The sequence below is a fragment of the Zonotrichia albicollis genome, chromosome Z (genome assembly GCF_047830755.1).
Source record: "Zonotrichia albicollis isolate bZonAlb1 chromosome Z, bZonAlb1.hap1, whole genome shotgun sequence".
In the NCBI taxonomy this organism is placed as follows: Eukaryota; Metazoa; Chordata; class Aves; order Passeriformes; family Passerellidae; genus Zonotrichia; species Zonotrichia albicollis.
The window spans coordinates 65678847-65697803 of record NC_133860.1 but is presented as its reverse complement, the minus strand read 5'-3'; the positions used below and the strand labels follow the sequence as shown (position 1 = coordinate 65697803).

The 18957-nt window shown below is 44.8% G+C and overlaps 1 long non-coding RNA gene across 2 annotated transcripts in view; it reads left to right on the top strand.

Moving 5' to 3' along the window:
- LOC113459993 (uncharacterized) overlaps positions 1–16683 on the top strand; it is a 30098-nt gene extending 13415 nt beyond the window's left edge. For both annotated transcript variants that reach the window (XR_003381613.2, XR_003381615.2), the window contains exon 3: positions 16175–16683. This is a non-coding gene — a long non-coding RNA (uncharacterized LOC113459993). The remainder of the gene's footprint in view (positions 1–16174) is intronic.
- The last annotated feature ends 2274 nt before the right edge of the window (positions 16684–18957 follow it).

Below are 18957 nucleotides of genomic sequence, written 5' to 3'. Positions count from 1 at the left end.
GATTAAGTGGACTGGCAAAGCCAATTGGCTGCTATAATTATCTTCCTCCTGCTTACATTGCGCCTTTAGCTGAAGTTTGGGCAGGACTGATGAGAAACCAGGATCACTCATGGGTGTAAGTTAGTATTAGTCATATTTCCCTGATTTCTGTGTGGCTGCTACAGATTTCAGATGGAAGCCAAGTGGAAAGGAGATTAAATTTAGTGTTGCTTCCTCCAGCCCAAGGTCTCTTGCACAGTCAAGATGTTTCAGCACTTTTGGGGAGGTCCATATGTCATTGGGGTTGTTGCAGGTGTTCATATGTGATCTCCTGTCCACCTTCACTGCACTGTCTGTTGTTCCTGCAGTTTCTTGTCAAAGGATGGGGAACCCATGCCCCTCTGAGGAGTATGCTGTGGGGGATAAGCTCAGAGAGCAGTTGCTTGGCTCAGTTTATGTGAGTAAAATGCCATGCATTGTGATGGAAGAGATATCAAATAGAATCTTCTTAACAGAGTTAGTCCACTTTGACAATAATGTGAGGGGATGAGATGAAAAGTGCGGTACTGATACCTAGATATAGCTTACAGTTTCTTTAATGCTTAGACAGTTTTGTTTGAAAGGAGATTGGGTTGCAGTGCATGGACACAGTCCCCATGCTGCTGTCCTAAGGGTGAACAGCATTGGGAGTTCTGTTTGAGAGGGGGGTCCTAAAATCAGTGGGCATATGGCACTTAGGACAACGGCACAAGACTGGTGCCAAGCTCCACTTTGTTAGCCCTGGATTTAATAGATAGGCACAAGAGTCCTCAAAATTTGTCCAGAAAAGTTTGTATTTGGAAACAGGGGCCTTGACTGGAAAAACTGAGATGTCTGACAGAGAGTATATCAGCAAGCAGAAGGGATGACTGCACATGCATGGGGGTGTGTGCATAAATTTTCCATTTACATATGGATGGTTGGCAAAGGCTCTCTGGGCTCTAGAAAGAGAGAGGCCCAAAAGCTCAGATGGCATTTGCTGGAGAGCAGAGAAATGAGCTTGTGGGCAGGCCTCAAACACATGCAGTGTATTTAGCTTGTCATCATAATTTCTGATGTTTTGGTTGTGAGGGGAGAAATCCTGGGGAGCGGAAGGCAGCTTGTGCTTCTGATACCAGACAAAAGTGAAAGACAGCTAATGTACTGTAGGTGGGTCATCACCCCTAAATATGCTGTGGGTGCAAACTCCCTAAATTTAAAAATCTGAAAAAGTGAAACCATCTGTTTGATACGCATTTTGTAGCAGCAAGGATTACTCTGTGTGTGTGTGCCACTGTGCTGGGAGAGCCGACAAAAAGAAACTGGCAGCAAATCTGCAGTGACCAGCCAGAGCAGCAGCCTGGGATAAGACAGCATCCAGCCCCAAGGACTCTGGGGAAACAGATGAGGAGAGCTTGGAGTTACTACACTTCAGGAGAGGACTTGTTACTCATTGTGTCCTGTCTCTCTGTTGTCCACTTCCTTTGTCTCTTGTAGGACATGGCACCGTAAAGACTTTTCAGTTTAATATCCCTGAGACTGAAGCCAGCATAACATCAACAGTCCTAAAATTTAATTTTTGTCAGTGTTGTTGCAAGCAAGAGATGCCAGCTGCTGGGTGCTCCGGACTCCCTAGCAAGGCACTGGGCTAGGACAGACTCTGCTGCAAGAGAGCATGTTGTGAGCCTCCCTGGCAAGTTCTACAGATGCCTGTTCTCCTCCAGTGTTGTATCACTTATGTCTGCTGCCCCCAGGAAACCACAAAATGATCCTCAAACTCCTTCCCTTCAGTTTCTGTCTCATGGGGCTGAGATTAGAACGTGTTTCAACTTAACGTCCTGCAACTTTGCTGGCTTCTCTCCCAAGGAAAAGGTGTGGAACAGACATTTAGAGAGGTTGAGGAAACACTCAGGCAGAGGGGGAGCAATCCATCCCTTTTTTGAGAGGGAAGTTCCTCTCAAAAATGGCAAATCATTTGTTAAAAGGTGATAAACTTAAGGTGTGGGTTTTTCTGTTAAAACTAGTTGAGAAGTTTTGTGCAGAATTTATTAAAAACCATCTACAGTTGTAAAACAAATGTTTAAAGACTAATTAAAATAAAAAAGAGGTCTTCCAGTGAAGCTCAAACTCAGCCTTCCACACTCATGGAGAGCCATTCCCAGTGGACTGAGCTAGCTGCAACTAGGTACTGCCAGATGATACCCCAATGGTGCTGTGCTCTGCAGTTTCAGTGGGATGGCTCACACACAATTCTGCGTGGGGGGATCCTTGCCTGAGCTGTTCCTCCAGCTTGCTGGTGACTCACAGGCATGAAACACAAAATTGAGAAATATGCTGCCGGTGACAGCCCTCTTTATCTCCAGACCATGTCTGTAAGGCTCCAGAGCCTACCTAGATTATCCCAGCCATGCCTGATCTCTCACTTGTCTGTTCACCTCCATCCTTCCAGAGGCGTACAGCAATGCCATCGCTGGCAAAAGCCTTATCTTTTTCCCATCTGTGTTTCTCTTCCAGGAAAAAGGATTGTACCCAGTTCCTTCTTGCGGAGGCAAGGAAAGCCAGGCACCTCTGCTAGTGTCTCTCACACCACATAAGCCCAGGAGGAGACCATCTCTGCTCTGAAGCAGCTCTGGGCTCAAGGCCTTATTAAATAGTAGAGGAAGAGAAGCACACGCCTACCACAAGGTTTCATATTCAGGCACTTAGCTTTGACAACAGCTTCTACCTGTGCTCTCTGCAGCAGAGAAAACCTGCCTAGGTTTCCTGATTTTCATTCCACATGCAGCCTATAGTACAGCATCCTGCTGCAAGCTCAGCGGATCATTTCCAAGTCAATGGAAACTTCCAGCTGAGCCGTGCTCGGCAACTTCACTGCTGCCTTTCCTGCTCTGCAGAAGCCCTTGTTTCTCTGTGCTCTTCATGCCTCTTCTCACCTGCACAGAACATGGAGAAATCACCAGCAGCTGAGATCTGAGGCTGTTTTGGCTGCTGCATCATGACTGTTCCTCCAAAGATCAGTGATGTGACAGGCTTTGCTATATAGAAATCAAACACCACTAGCATACATGACATAATTTTTTAACATTTTTAACATGAGGCACCTGTGGTGAAAGGTTTAACTTTGCTTTCTGAGGCCTTTATATCAGTCATCAGGGGGATGACAGGAAGGACAGCAATGGAGGAGTGTGTGGCACTTCTCAGCAGGAGGAATGTGCATACCTACATCCCCACATCTCCCCAAGCCTCTTACAGGATCCTGTGCCACATACTGTTGTTGCTTGTAGGATGGAAAGATCAGCTTCAGAAGGATTGCTGTGGAGTTCCTTGAAGAATTGCAGAAGAGTTTACATGTGGTGGTCTTAAGCCCAACTACCTGATCAAAGCAGTGCTGAAAAAAGCTTGGTCATGCTGCCCAGGCCTTACCCTGTCTGTCTGGGAATCTCTGAGGATAGAGATCTCGCCACCTCTCTGGTGCCTATCCAGACCTGCACTACTCTCATAAAAAGAGGTTTTTTTCCTTATGTTCAACAAGAATTTTCCCTGTTGCAGTCAGTGCCTATGGTCTCTTGTCTTTTCCCCAAGGACCTTAACAATAGTCTGTCTCTCTCTCTCCCATGTAACCCTGTGGGACAGTGGACTGGGTGACAGCAGTACCCTCTTAACCTTCTCCTCTCCAGGCTGAACAAGCCCAGCACCCTTCTCTTCCATCATGGGTCACTCAAATGCAAAAAGGATTGCTTCTGACCACTTTCAAAAAGAAAGTGAACCACCCTGAAGAAGCAACCCAGACACCTGGCCAACATCCCACCATCAAGATCAATGGAAATGTGCTGCAGAGAAGTGGTAATCCCCTGAAAAAGCCCACTTAAACTCCCTGTAGATTTTTTTGGTCTCTTATTTCTGTCCTTCTCATACTCCTCTTTCTGGTGCTTAGCTCTGAAGAGACGCAGTGCTCTCTGTGTGAGCAGAACAGGCTGCATTGCCATCCTAAGAACACTCTGTCTCCAGCAGATCCTCTCTCCAGTCTCCACTTGCGTGAACTGTTGAGTGGATAAGTGTGGATTCAAGCCTCCTTGTCATAGCTGGCCAGGCAGGCATTTCCCTGGCGACACCGGGTGCATCCTGCCAGAGAGGGGAAGGCTCTTGAGTTGGCTGGAGTGGGGGAGCATGCAGACCTCGGGGACTTCTGTTTCCCACTGTGCTTGACTATAAAATGTGCTGTGGCCCTAATCACACAGCTTTTGTCTGTGACACACTAGATATAATGTAAGACACAGCCTTTCCTGAACCAGAGAAGGACTGATAAGACTGTTTATCTGCAGCTATTTCTCCAGGATGAGCCATGAAGCATACCCTAGTTAGTGAATAGAAGGATTTACCTGGTTTCAGTGCTTGGGAGTAATTAGTTTCTGCTGAAATCACTGGGAACTTTCACTGCCACATGGATCAGGGCTCCAAATGCCATGGTTCTTCATACTAAGGTACTATAACAAACTATCCTGATGCATCCTAGCAGGCTAGACACCAGACTGCTAAAGACTGCATGCCAGAAAATTCCAGGAAGTTGCTGATGCCAGTCTCATGTCCAAAAGCTGTCAGACAAATCAGTGGGAAAACCTGAGAAAGACATTCATGTAAAAATCTTGCCTCTCTCATAACGTTTTTATGCAGGCCACATTTTGTGTTGCTTGATTGTCCAAGGAAGGAAAATTACAGAGCATTCAGTGAGTAGATATAATGTGAAAAATGGGATTTGGGGAGTGCCTGAATAAAATTGAATAGGGAGGCAGACATGCTTCGCAGCATGTTGTGGATGTCAGAGGCAGTTGCTGCAGGTTTCTTGAACATGCTGCAGAGAAGGTAATGCAGGACAAGAATGCATTACAGAGGGACAAAGCTCTTCTGGCTTCTCTGTTTCCTAGGCTCCATCATCTTTTTTGTGGCTTTTTTTTCATTTTGTAACTGCAGGAAAGAAACTTCCTTTGAGAAGGTCTTGAAAACTCAGAAACATGGATCTTTCTAAACTTTCCAATTAAATATTTACTGTCCCAGACAGAAAATGCTTCATTCGTTGTCTGAATGCCCCTACCTGGAAAAGAGTTACAGAGCCTCAGAGATCTTTCAGCAAACAAATTCCTTCTCATTACTGGCTCTGTGGGCATGACTGCTCTCAGAAAACTTGAAAGTCAAGCTGCTCCGGAGTGCTGCCCATACATGTTTACCTTGTACTCCAGCTTCCCTCTTCAGACTAAATCAGGTACTTTTTGTCTGGTTTGCCTAAACAAGTACAGCCGAGGAACAAATGCTGGAGCATTCCGGGGGGTTCAGCCAGGCTAGTCCCAGGTTTCTGACATTCATTTCTGTATGATTCCTGTAAACTCCAGGTTAACCAGCAATACCTGCATGCTCCTCAGCACTACACAGAGATATCAGAAATGCTTGTATATTTTTTATGTGCACTTGACCTTACTTGCATACACCTTGCTTCAGGCTTGTTCTCTCACATGAAGTACAGCTGATATCTGCAAAAAACTACTTTTTAACCCAAGGTCAGACTGTGGGCTGCCCTGCCTAGGGAAGCGGGCATTTTAGGTCTTGAACTTGAGCTGCCAGTCTCTGAGAGGCTATGGGGCTAAGCTGGAAATTGCAAAGGTGGCCATGAAGGGCAAGCCATTTCCGCTGCAGCCTGGACTGCTCCTGTCAGAGCTTCACAGGAAGGAGCACAACCCCACAGTGTTCCACAGAAGTCTGGTCACCATCCCCCAGGCTGAGAGACGCTGCATTCAGCAGGAATAAATAACTTTGCATTGTGTGGGGTGGAGGACATGACTGCAGTGTGATGAGAATATTTAAAATATTGCATGCACCTGAAATCAGTGCAATAGGCTAAAACCACCTACACCACAACTAGTGAACCTGTGAGCAGTGAGCATGCTGTATTAACAGTTTCAGTGAAATTTCAAAAACTGAAATCCAATTGTTTTTCTCTCTCAGCAATTCAGTGTATTTCATTCCTCAGATATTAAGTTATACTGACATATTTCAGAGCATCACAGAGAGAGCCCGTGTATACTTCTGGAGTAGTCCTTGAGAAAGATCTGGCCTACAGATTTTGCAGCATTGCTCAACAGTTAACGTCTGCAGCTTGTACCTATATTGGAAAGCAAATGGCAACACTGCAAGCAAATAGTCATTTGCCTAAGCCAGACAGGTTTCTGTGCAGCTGATCAGTACTTGGAGCCACAGCGTCATGACTTCCATGGTCAATGCCTATTGAAGAAATCCATGCAAGAGCATTTTATCAGTAAAAAGAAAATAAAGGATGGGGGTGGAGAGAGATGAAGCCAAACTAATAAAGGAGAGAATGGGACCTGTAACAGAGAAGTAGCATGTTTTATTTACACATTTGTTCAGTGTTAACGGGGAGGGGGGTCAGACAGCAGTGCTGCCAAAGTGCCAGGATGAAATCCTGCCTCCAAGTATCTTTCTCTAACCTGTCCAGAGTCCAGATGTCCATCACTAGTGTCCACCACAAGGTCCTGGACTGCCCACACTCCTGCTGCTTAATGCCTTGCATGGCAAACAGCACCTCCTTCCCGTGTAGGTCCCTGCTATTCCCTCTTTCACATGAGAGAGGACATAAGCCATCATTGCAGGCACTAATTCTAGTCTGTATGAACAGCCATAGAAGCATTACAGTATCTTCAGAAAAATCTTTGGTTCTCAGGGTGGCCATAATTCCTGTGTACACATCAGGGATGGGAGCAGACATCATTTGTTGGCAGACTGAAGAGAGATTAGTGCAAGTCACGGATATGGTGGGTAGGTCTGGTGCACCTAGTGGAGAGGAGGGATGGAAGGAATCAGGCCTTGTTGGCATGGAGAAGTGATGTCTCAGGGAAGCCTTAACTGCAGATGTCCAGTGACTTACAGACAGCTACCAACCTTCTCTCGGAAGTTCACAGGGATGTCTTGTTTTAAAAAGTCTTGTTTTCACCTTTGTCATAAAGGACAAAAACGGACACACTGCAGCATAGGAAATTCTGTTTGCACAAAAGGAGTGAAACAGCAGTGGTGCGGCCCTGGGACAGGGCCAAAAGAGGTGGTGGGATGTCCACAGCAGGACATGTTCGAAATTTAGCTGGTCAAGGTGCTGACCAAGCTGACTTTGTTTTGAAGGCAGTTGAGCTTGGAAAGGGGAATGGGTATAAAAACCTTCAGATGTGCGTCCCCACCTGAATGTTTCTATGATTCTATGTGCACAGCCTGCAGCTCCCAGTCATGTGTTAATCATGCCTTAAAAAATAATTTCTGAGTAATCCTGAGGATTATTTACGTGACCCTGGGGCTCACTTATGTGAGTACCAAGTGTAGGACTGGCTCTTAATTGAAGAGCTAAATATACATCAGCAGCCCAACGGGATTACTCAGTCTGCAACAGTGTCTGTCAAATTGGCATGTGTGCTTTCCATTCATTCCTTTCAGAAGTTGCTCTGATACAGCATTTTCTGCAACATATTGCACAGCTACCTAGAAGAATTTTCCATGTGTTCCTGGTAGGAAGGAAGGTCAGGTCTACTTTCTATGTGTGTTTCAGGTTTGTTTCATGTCAGGTTAGAGAAGTGCTACAAATCTGATTTTACATCATTGACTCAATGTTGATCTCTGTTATCAAAATGTTTGTATGCACACACACACAGGTTCCTTTATTGGTGCTTAGTGATTTCTTGTGACTGTGTCTCTCAGCACATCTGCAGCCAGTTTATCTGCCTCAGCTTTTATGGACCAGGAAAGCCACTTTAATTTTAAGCAAGTTAGTTTTCTCATTCTTATGCATTCACAGATTTTCCTTTACCCACTCTCACATGGGTGTTCACAGGCACGGAGAGCTCTATGCCCAAGCAATCTGTTCAGGATCACTGGGGATGGCACAGTGGATGAGGGTCACCAGGTATGAAGTTTTTCATTAGACTCCTGCAGCCCCCTTTTGGAGGCACCTCTTGGTAAGTTGGTTTTTAGGCAGGTCTTGTGTACTCTCTAGGATGCACGTGTTGCTGCAGAGAGACAGTCTTGCCTCTGCACTCTGTTTTCGTTCAGCATCATTTCTCCTGGGTTTTGGTCTCGTGAAGTATCAGAAAGAGGCACAACAGAAGTGTGTTCTGGGCCCTGGTTGCCACTGTCCTGTTGTGAGAGCTCTTGTTTGTAAGTCACCACCTCATCTCAGCACAGGCCTCCTGGGCATGGCACAAGAAACTGCATTCAGTCAAAAGAAAGTCTCCATTTCAACTTTAGGCCAGCTAAAGAGTCCTGTGAAACACAATTAAAGGAACTCAGAAAAGTTCAGATTGGAAGCCATCTTTGGAGGTCCCTGTTCTAACAATCTGCTCCAAGCATGGCTGGCCACAAAGCTAAATCAGGTTATCTCCAGTGATGGAGATCCCACCATGTCTCTGGACGATGCCCAAGAACTGGACTATGATGTGTGATGATTTCATCTCTGTTTTCTCAAAAACTCTCTTGGATTGAATCTAATTTGGGATGCTGCCTGATCAGAGCCATCAAGCAGTGGATGGCTCCACTGGCTTCCAAGGACCAGCCAGGCCCTGCTCAGCCCAAGTTCACAGCTGACATGCCTTGCTCTCCACCAGGACTGCAGCCCTTCTGTTCGGACTGAGGGCCTCATTCACTGCTGGGCTTCTCAGAGCCATGGGCAGGACACCTCCTTTGCTCAAGCTCTGCTCCAGGAGCTTCCTGGCACCCCATTTCTGCAGCCTGTTGAGGCCCCTCTGAAGAGCTGTGTTCTCCTCCAGCTGCTCCCCCAGTGTGAAACAACCCCCAGTGCCCTCCATCCCCTCTTCCATGTTGCTCCTCAAGATGTTAAAAATATTGGCCTGGCATTAAACCCTGAGAAATTGTATATGTAGCTGTCTCCTAGCTACTCTTACTGATGGGTCCCAGTCCTTAAACCTGACAGCCCATCCAGCTGTTCACTCATTTAACAGTTCACCTATAAAATCCATAATTTCATCTGTTTAACTTCAAAAGTAGTGATCAAAAATTTCAAAATAACTTTTGCCAGAAGATTTCCGTTCCTAAAACATCATCATGTGCAGACAGAAACTTTGTTTTTGACAGTTTGATCCTTTGGTGCAGGCCCAGCCTAGGGATCAGCACATTGGTTTTGTGTCTACCATCTGAACACCCTATTATTATGATAAACTACACCCACTCATCCTTTAATACTGGCACCAGCAAAAGGAGTTTTTCATATGTGAAAACTAACAGGGAAATCCATCTTTTGTAAACTCCTAGAGTTAGAAAGTTCATGTATTATTGATCAGACAATAAAATAGGTATCATGAAGAAAAGAGACTGACAGTGCCCTGTAAACATAGTTTTACTAATTAGGAAAAAAAGCAGCATTGATGCTTTTATTATCTTGGGACAAAAAGTGAGCTACTGGAAGGAGTTACAGGCAACAAAGAATCATGGCTTTATCTGCAGGTTGGGTGTGCTTTAATCTGACATCCTGACAATGCTGTATGGTGAGTAATACCTAGAGTATGTCTGCCAAAGCTTAGTGCCAAAGCACAGAGTCTACCTGTCACTCAGAAAAGGCCCAAATGAATAGCAGGACGCTAATCCCTCGGGCACCACATCGCCTGTGCATCTGTTTGCTACATCAGGGAGGAGATGATGCTTCCTTTCAGATTACCACAGGTGTGGAGCTCCCACACACAGCGAAAAACGCGCCACTGCTAAAGCTTTCTGGTAATGGAACATGCTTAAACTCCCAGAACAGTTGCAATTCACTGTTTCAGAACTAAAACTTTTCTCAGGATGACCCCACACCTCCATGCATTTCGAAGTTTGCTTTGCTATGATGAATTATTACATGAGAAGCTTAGACATTGTTTCTTTGCATGCTTCCCTAAAACCTCACCTGCTTTTGTAGAAAAAAAAAGCATTTAACTGGCAAATCCTATGAATACTGTGAATAGTTCATATAACTAGTGAACACTATTCTGAACTGATCTGAACCAATAAACCCCTTTTACAAACTGTATATATGAAAACTTTTATTTTTACTTTCCAGGAAATATATCTGGAATTGTTTTTACACCACAATAAAAGCTGAATAAAAGAGAAGATGATACCTCTGTATTTGGCCTTTTCTGTAAATCATTATTGTGTTCATTCTGGTGCTTACTGAGCAGGAAGCAATACTTATCCTCTCAATCAGTATTTCAAAGGATCCTTTACAGAAGTTTCTGAAAACACCCATCATCACCTTCCTCCTGAAGAGGGTCGTTCAGCTAGGCTTTTTCTATCAGCTTCTCACTTCAATCACCTTTATTTCCTTAACTAGCTGTGAGCACTGTGTGATCTGCCTGAATAGTTTCGAATCTCTGCTAGTAAATAAAGGCTGTGGGTTTCACGTATTTAAAAAAGACAAACACATGTAATTGTATCTAGAATTACTCCATTGCAAACTAAACAACAAAAACAAGCACTTATCTTTGAGAACTTTCTTAGTTATGTCACCTTAGACACAGTATCCTACCAGTTTTGCAGCTGAAAAAGGAAGCAGATTTTTGTAAAAGTGTTCACAGGTTAATGACATTAAACAATTGGCTCAGTCACTGCATGGGTACAATAGATTTCAAACCCATAAGATAGCAAAAGGGAAGTTTTTATCTGCAATTGTTCTCAGAAGAGAAAAAAAAAGTAATGTTGGCGCAGGATCAACTTTTGATCTCTGCTTCTTCCACTGCGTGGAATGGTAGGACCTGGATTTGTTTGGCTCATTTACTTACTGTATAGGAGAGATGGAAAGAGGTGGCTTTCCAGAGCGTTCAGGCCCATATTTTAAACTGAGTCCTTTTTAGCTACCAAATCAATCAAGTGTATATGCTATCACAGTGCAGAACGTTTCGGTGAAAAGGATGAGGCAGGAGCATTGCACCTGCCATCACAATGAGCCTCCCTGACTTGCTTTCCTCCCTCCTCTCAGGAGTACAAAAATTTTGAATTCTGCTTTTGGGGTCACAGATTTGAGTTCTGCTGGTTCAGCTGCAATGAGGTGAGAGAGGTGCAAAGCTGAGGGGCATCAGCAGACACAGATCTTGAGTGGCATACCCCTACTAAACCAAAAGACCTCTCTGTTGAATACTTATTTAGTAGATCAGTGACAACAGGATACAGAGGCTTTACTGATCAGAAGCCACCTTTGGAACTCCACCCTGAAACCAGAAGCATGCCATTTGCAGGCAGAAAATACCCAGCTTAGCACGGAGCTGCCATATCCTGCCCCAGCTTCAGCTTTCGGGGCGATTTAAGGTGGAGCTCCTGTGGAGTGGCTCTGATGTTGCATCTCCCGGTGATAACTGCCCTGCTGATGAAAAGCAGCGTCTGCATGTAAAAGCTGTGGCGGCAGTCTGCTGGGCAGTAGGAAGAAAAAAAGAATCCCTGCTACTCAACGCTACTCAGCCCTTCAGGAATAAGAAACACAGCTCCTTTGCCTGGAGAGGGCCGCATCTGCAAATGCAGCTCTCAGCTGCAAAGCAGAGAGGCTTTATCCCTGCCTTCCAGGAACGGACCAACATCCCGTGTATCACATCTGGATTAACCTTTTACTTGTTTCTCCGTTCTGGCCCCCAGGCTCATCCCTGTGCCTGTGTTTGGCAACTGCAGCAGAGCTTGGCACTGCTGGCAGTACCTGGAGACAGCGCTGAGCCATGCAAAGGGAGAAGTGGGAGGGTAAATAGGGAGAGGCAGTGGCTGCTTCACCAAGACTCCCTGCAAGCTCCCTCTAACAGGGACACCATCAGCTCTCCTGGCCAAGGAGGGGTGTAACGACTCGTTCAGTTATTGGCCTCGCAGATCGGTGTCTGCACGTGGACTTTGATAACTTTTGGGGTTACATTAAATTTATCACATGCAACAGGCCTCATTGTTGCACTGGAAATATGTCTTCTGCTTATCTCTGGAAGCATGCCTCCTCCTTTCGCCCCACCCTCCCCTTAATTTTGAAGACCTAAGTTTCAAGTTCACATCTATCCATACAGAAAAATAGCAGGACATGCCCTATCCTGTCCTGGACACTCTGAGCCAAAAATTTAGGGAGCTGCGCCCTTTCCCCCTCATTTAGATTCTTTTATGCACACTTAAAATGTTCACATAAAGCTTTATCACGCCCAACGATTTCCGAAGCAATGAGCAGTCACATTTACTATTAGAATTTTGAAGGACTGTAATTCCAGGGTAATTTTACCACTCCCTCTGACAGTCTTTTGTATTTCTGATACTATATGTGTCTCATAAACAAAACAGTCCAGAACATATCAATCACATTATCAGCACAGAGAGGATTACTTAGAAAGGCACTTAGAATTTGCTCTGCACTCCTGGCAAGTCCAACATAGCAGGTAGCCATCCCATCTTACTGTGTAACAGGATTAACACTGATGGAAAAAGTGTTAGTACCTTTCTGGTGTTCATATAAACCAATCCTCCCATAAAGCTAAAAATGCATAAAATAACAGATACTTAGTTGGATATGTATTTAAAAAAACTCACAACATTACCTTAGAGTACCTAAACCCACCCATTCTTTATGTAAATTTCAAAAGTCAAGCTGAAATGGTATTTTCCCTTGACCATCTTCAGGACAGTATGCTGGTCTGGTTTGTGAGCCCAGAAGTTTTACTATTCCATGTTTTTTTTCTGCCAGAGTAATATTTTATTTCGGTGTATGGCAGACCATTACTTACAATGGCTTCAGAGCTTTGAGGCTGAGCACTTCTGGAAAGCCTGTTTGGGGTACATACACACTGAGGATCTCAAGCACCAGGGAATTCAATCCTTTCTCAATTTGGTAACCACAATGCAAAACAGCCAGTTGGGCTTTAACTCCAGGAGGTAAAGAGTTGCAACCAAACACCTGGAATTTGGGTTTTGCCTGCCTAGTTATCTCCTCAGGCATGTAAATGTGAGCATTTTCACAACAATTAGGCTGAGATGCAAAAAGTCATAGAGACTGGTGTGACTGGTATGATTATGGAATTGTTAAAGTTGAGAGATAAGCATTACATTCCTCTCTATATAAAGGCAAATTTTAATTCAAAACCCATGGGAAATATTTTCTTAGAACATGCCAATAATATTGCTAGACCAGAGACAGAGGCACGTTCCTGGATTGAGAAGTTATCTTCAGGTCCTGAAGAGCCCACAAGGTCCATCTAATTATCATCAGGTTATTATCATAACAAAAATATGGCAAAAAGGCATGACAAAAGATATTTCTTCACTGTGTAGCCAACATAATCTTCAGGAAAAATCCTTACAGATTTTTGATGTCGATCTGGAAAGTTCATCCAAACAGCAGTGAAGTTTTCCTTGATGCGCAGAATCCAATATGCAAAAGTCAGAGCAAGAAGTACCAAAGGACAGTTCATGATTTTGCAGCAAGAGATCAGGGTTGCAGGTCAGCCCCTTTCTGCGGGACACTTGTGAACCTTTCGCACTGGGCCATCATCAGTGCATTTCCCCTCCCTCCCCAGTGGGATGTCTGCACCTCAGGAAGGACAGGGATGACCTTGACAGTTACACCTGGAGCCTGACTGCAGTCAGGATCACTTGAAAAGCATGCTTTCCCACATGTCCCCCTGCTGATGCTGGTGCACATCTCATAAGCTGAGTAACTCTCAGTGGGGCTTGGTCCAATTAGGCATCCATAAACCAAGATGTGCTCCAGTGTTGTGGAAGCCAGCAGTGCAGGGTGTGCTGCCATGAGCTCTGATGGATTTCTTGGAGTCTTATAGTGCTCTATACTTTTCTACAAGCCATGGTTCCATGGACATGGGAGTACATAAGGATTTCAGCTTTCAACTTGTGGTTGAGAAAACATGACATTTGAACCCAAAGATTTGGAGGAAAATGAATTTAAACTTCAGGTCCTGTCTTGAACACCTGGTGGCATTTCATGATAGAGTGACTCCATTGACTCTGTCAGTGGACAAGGGAAGGGCTATAGATAACATTTATCAGGACTTCAATAAAATCTTTGACATGGTTCCCCACAACATCCTTATCTTTAAACTGGAGAGAGATGGTTTTAATGGATGGACTGCTAGACACTTAAGAAAGTGGTTAGACCATCATATCCAGAGAGCATTGGCCAAGACCTCAGAGTCCCAATGGAATTCAGGGTGATAGGTGGTGTCCTCAAGGGTCTGTATTGGGACCAGTGTTATTTAATACCTTCATTAATGACACAGACAAAGGGGTTGAGTGCACCCTCATCAAGTCTGCAGATGACACCAAGCTGTGTGGTGCAGCTGACATTCCTAAAGGACAGGATGCTGTCCAGAGGGATCTGCACAAGCTCAAGAAGGAGCCCACAGGTATCCCATGAGGATCAACAAGGCCAAGCTCACGGTGCTGCACCTGGGCCAGGACAACCCCCAGTATCAGGGGACAGGCTGGGCATGAGCAGATGGAGAGCAGCCCTGCGAGAAGGACTTGGGGGTGCTGGTGGGTGAGAGGCTGGACATGACCCAGCCATGGGCACTCCCAGCCCAGAGAGCCAAACGTGTCCTGGGCTGCATCCAGAGCAGCGTGGGCAGCAGGGCAGGGAGGGGATTCTGCCTCTCTGCTCTGCTCTGGGGAGAGCCCACCTGGAACCTGCATCCAGCTCTGGGCTCCCAGCACAGGAAGGACATGGAACTGCTGGAGTGGGTCCAGAGGAGGGACACCAAGATGATCAGCTGAAGCACCTTTCCTGTGAGGAATGACTGAGAGAATAGAGTTTATTCAGTCTAGAAAAGAAAAGACTTTGCAGTGACCTAATCGCAGCCTTCCAGTACCCGAGGAGCCTATGTGAGAGCTGGAGAGGGACTTCTTACAAGGACATCTAGTGACAGGACAAGGGATAATGGCTTCAGAGTGAGAGATTTAGATTAGTTTTTAGTAAGAAATCCTTTGCTATGATGGTAGTGAGGCAACAGGTTACCCAGAGAAGTTATGGGTGCCTCATCCGTAGAAGTGTTCGAGACCAGGTTACAAGAAGCTCTGAGCAACTTGGTTTAGTGGAAGGTGTTCTTGACCATGACAGGGGGATTAGAACTAGATGATCTTTAAAGTCCCTTCCAACATAAACCATTCTATGATTCTGTGATTATTTATTAAAAATTCACTATTATAAGATAATACCTTGCCTTTCAGTTTGCTACTGTTTCGAAGAAGGAAATATGGGGCATAATGTCACAATCAGATATGGCTGTGCATGTATTACATTACAAAGGGAAGACACTCATCTAATTTAACTACAAGCAATTACATGTAAGTGCTCACTCTTCTGGGAAGCTGCATTTTTGTGGAGTTCACCCTAGATGCCTTTTCTTTATTTGTGAAGCCTGCTTATACAAGAATGAACTACCCCAAACACACAAACACAGCTTGACATGACCATCTTCAGGGCATCTGATGTATTCCTGGCATTCAGAGATATAAGGCGCTGCCAAAGAACAAGGAAGCAAAAGAATCAACTTGTTACAAATGCTCAGTAGATAAGGTCCTGGGATTTCAGCCATTCCTGAAAATCTATTCAGTGAGAATTGATGGGTGATCTCCTATTCTGACTACTCAAAAGCTTGAAAATAACCAAGAAGTAATTGATTTCCAAAAGGTTAAAATAAAGCTGCTCTTAAACTCTGCGTCCTATGTGCAATCCTGAAAAAACTTGGATGCAAGAAAAGATGCATCAACTTTAATACTAAAGAACTCAGCAAGATCACTTCCAATCACCTTTGGGGAAATGCAAGCTTGCTTTGCAGTGTACAGAATTTAGTCAGATAGCAGCTTACAGGAGCACTTCCTGGTTTTAGAGTGATGAGTCAAATCTCTTTGTTATTTCTGTTAGAAAAGAAATTCTTTTCTGCATTAAAGAAAAAAAATCTTATGGTAGATGGAGAGAAGCAAGGAACTTGATCCTTTTTGGGTTTATTTTTTATTTTACTCATGGTAAGAAGATCTTGCTTCTCAGAGACAGATTAATCTTCTGGAACCTTGTGTCTTCCATGCCTGATATCACTGCATAAACAGGTAACAGGTGAAAACTATTGTATATATAAAGATAAATGTATAAAGCTGAATACATATATATGTTTTTTTTCAGGTGAACTGAAAGCTGTATAAGAAGGCAAGTCTCTCATCTGAACGCTGTTTTAACCTCCTCCAACAACCTGGCTGTCACAATGGAATGAAGCAAGAAAACCATCTTTCCTGCACATAAGTTGAAGAGGCACCTATGCTGGTGCAAAACCTGTGCCATAAACAAAATCCCTGACTCTGGTACAGCGCCTGTTGTTTAAACAGAGGGCTGACTACACCACTGCTCCTGCTGCTCCTCACGCCGCCTCAAGCTGTATTTCTCTGAGGAAGACCGACTGAAAGCTGGGAGCAGACTCCAGTGTGCTCCTGTGCCTATTAAGAGTCAGTCAAATTTAATAAACCAATAAAACCAGTGGAAAACAGAAAAATGTAGGTGCAGCTATTTGTTCCCCACAACCTTTCCTAAACAGGTCTAAAAATGTCTATAAGGCGAGCCCTGCCTCATCTTTCTGAAACCAGTCACTAAATGTTCTTGTCAAAAGTACTTGTGTTCTGTTCTGTAAATAAATGCCAGCTAGCAAATGCAAAAAACATAGAGTGAAACAATGTACACATCAAATAATACAAAGTCTTTAAGAAATGTTTCTAAACACAGAGAGAATGGCAGTATGTCAGGCATATTGGACTTGCACAGAGGATTTCTAAAAAACAGTATTAGTTCATGTATGAGTGTAAGACAGAATATATGAATTGGGCAAGAAACATAGCCTTGTGCAGCTAGACGTTCATAGAGAACTCTCAAAATTCATAGAGCAAACAACAAGAGCTCTGAGGCATTGTCCTGCCACTGTACAGGAGCATGCTCCAGTGTTCCTGTGTGCCCTAGACAGCTTTCAGCAGCAGAAGGCATGCGCTGTGAACATGTGCCATCACTTCCCACACAGCTCCCAGACCCAGCAGCAAAAGACAACATCAGCACATGCCTTAGAGACTGCCTAGCACAAAGCATACCCAAACCCTGCACACAGGGGCTATGCCCCTCTGCTCAGCGCATCTGGAATTTCAAAGAAAAGTTTTGGGTTCCCCAAGAAATGGGAGATATTGATAAACTGAGGAGTTCAAACACAGGATCACACAGATGTCCCAGGGATGGGAGTACAGGACATTATGGGAAGAAGTGAAGGAAACTATCTTCAGCCTGAGGAAAAGGCTACAGTGGGCTACAATTTTTAGTCAGCTCGTGAGCAAGAGTCAGCCACTTGAGCAAGAGGCACCTCTTCTCTGAGGTGCATGAGGAGATGGTGAGACAATAGGCATGAGCTGCAACAGGGGAACTTCTAACTGGATATAAGCAAAAAATTCTGTGCACCATTGATGGAGACAAGGCCCTGATAAGAGGTGATGGGACCTCTATCTGGGGACATATTCTAGAGTTGACAAGGCAACCTGCCCTCACTTTAGTCAGTCATGCTTTGATCAGGGGGTGGGACTGGGGACCTCATTATGATCCTCTTCTAATCTAAATTTTTCCACTCTTTTTATGACCCTCAGGTGTGGATTTTACAGTTGTTTGATTTGGGGACAAAGCATTTCTGAGCTTCATAGCCTTTGGAGTAACTGAAAGAGGGCCTATTTTGCATGTCTGTGAACTCGGCAGGGGTCTGAGCATCCTCTCACTCAGCCACTACCATTGTCTGCTGTGAGGCTTTTAGAGCCAGAACTTAATGAAATTTTGGACATGAGATACAAGTTTAAAAGACCCCAGCCCATTTTTTCCACTGTAAAAAAAAAAACTAAGTTGTTTGCCCTTTGCTTTTCTTTTGCTAGCTCCAGTCCCTGCTTTCTGTGGTCTGCCATCACACCCAGAAGAGCCTGTCCTGATCCTCTCTGGCAGCAGGCTCAGCCAAGACAGGGATGCAGATCCCGAGGCTGCCTCCCACCCCAGCGTCCCCAGTCCCAGATGTTCAGAAGGAGGGCAGGATGGAGATGCACCACAGTGGTGGGGGGCAGTGCCATTCTCCCCCGGCCACTCTACAGTCCCCTCACTTCGAGGGGGCCGCTAATGAACCTTTGGAGCCACAGGGGGCTGCCCAGGGAGTAACAGTGCTGGGAGAAGAAAGCTGCAGAGACCTTATCTCTGCTTTATCTCTTGGTCCAGCCTCCGCTCAGGCCTTACCCTTTCCCTTCCCTCAACCCCACGCACACATTTCAGTGCCCTGTTGCAGCTGAGGCACTTGCCTGTGCTCTTTTCAAAAAGAAGCTTCTCATCTTTGGGTTTGTTACACGTGCACTGCAGAAAGGGGACCAAAAATGAACGGGAAATATCTTTTCCAGTCATTTGTAACTAAATTTTTCCAACTAAAACATCAAGCACATGCTAATTTCACTCTTCCTTGTTTAACATGAAGCAAAGTGTTGGAATAAGCTGGTAGGACACAGTGCAGAAAGCTTGTGGGTAGAGCCACTGGCCAGAAAGATTTGGTTTCATAGGTGTGTTTCTTTGACGTGAAACATTATTATTATACTGTAAATGGTTTGACAAGGCCAACATGCACAATTGCTTCATCAGCAGTTGGGATGGATGCTGAAAGCAGAATCCCTTTGCCCATCCCTTCCACAGACAGCTCCTGCCTTCCCACAATACTCCCAGTACTGAGCCTGTCTAACATGTTATTTTGTATGAAGAGTCCAGCCAAATGAACCATGAAACAATGAGAGAGGCAAAAATGAAGCAAGTACAAACTGTGCCCACAGCAGCAATCAGACAGGTTGAGAATTGTCTGCTCCTCCTTCACGGATGCTGTGATGAAAACCTGGCTGCATCAGTGCAGCAGAATGACTCTCATG